A 1,351-nucleotide genomic window follows, 5' to 3' on the forward strand; every position below is an offset into this window, starting at 1 on the left:
AAAAAAAAAAAAAGGAAAACATTTGAATTTGCACATAGAATAAAAAGATCTGGGTACTACTTAATTACTCTCTAATGTCTGAGTTTGTTTCAGAGATCAAAAGATGATCAAAATATGAATGGCAAGGGCCTGGAAGACAATCTGGTTCAGTACTTGCCTAGTATATACAAGGTCCTAGACTTGGTTCCCATTTTAATGGCAGGAACACAAGTTTATTACTATTATCGTCATTATTTTTTGGTGTTTTGAAGCAGGATTTCTGTTTTAGCGCTGGGCATCCTGGAACTCACTCTGTAGACCAGGATNGTCTCAAACTCAGAGATTCACCTGCCTCTGCCTCCCCAGTGCAGGGATTAAAGGTGTGCTCAACCACACTCCTTAGCTTTTTTTTTTCTTTTTCCTTTCTTTTTAAATCACATCTCATGTGACCATAAATACATACATTCCATGGAATACATATGGAAGTCAGAGGTCAATTTGCNGTTGTCAGACTGAGTTATCTACTGCTATGTCCATCTCTGGGATCAAACTCAGGTTGCTAAGACTTGTAGGCAGGGCTTCTCAACTTCAAGAGCTGCAGGAGTAGTTTAGTGAAGCTTTTATTTTAAAACACACACACACACACACACACGAAAAGAACCAGTGAAGCCGGGCGTGGTAGCACACACCTTTAATCCCAGCACTGGGGAGACAGAGGCAGGCGGATTTCTGAGTTCGAGGCCAGCCTGGTCTACAGAGTGCATTCCAGCCAGAGCTATACAGAGCTATACAGAGAAACCCTGTCTCCAAAAACAAACAAACAAACAAACAAAACAAACAAACAAACAAAAAGAACCAGTGATATATTTCAATAATAGAACACTTGGCTAGTATTTACAAAGCCCTGGGTTCCAATTTTGATATGGAAGAGAGAAAAGAATATGCTCAGGGCTGCACAGAAAAAACCTGGAATGAAAAACAAAAATAACAAAAAAAATAAATAAATAAAAAATGGGCCAATTTACCTGCTATACTGTTTGTTTTGTATTTTAAGACAGTCGTATAGAGTGCGGGAAGGCCCTGAACTATGTAGTTTAAAATGACTGAGACAAGGTTTCTCTGTGTAGTCCTGGAAATCCCAGATCTTACTCTGTAGACAAGACTGGCCTTAAACTCAGATCAGCCTGTCTCTGCCTCCTGATGCTGGGATTAAAGGTGTCTGCCACCATGTCCACTTTGGATGAGTGAATTCTTCATTTTCCTGCTTCTACCTCCCAAGTGTTGGGATTACAGGTGTGTGTAACCTACCAAGGTAGACTTTTAGTTACTACAATTCTTTTTTCTTTTTGAGACAGGGCCCACTGGGTAGTTA

Source organism: Mus caroli, chromosome 2 (assembly GCF_900094665.2).
Source record: "Mus caroli chromosome 2, CAROLI_EIJ_v1.1, whole genome shotgun sequence".
Taxonomy (NCBI): Eukaryota; Metazoa; Chordata; class Mammalia; order Rodentia; family Muridae; genus Mus; species Mus caroli.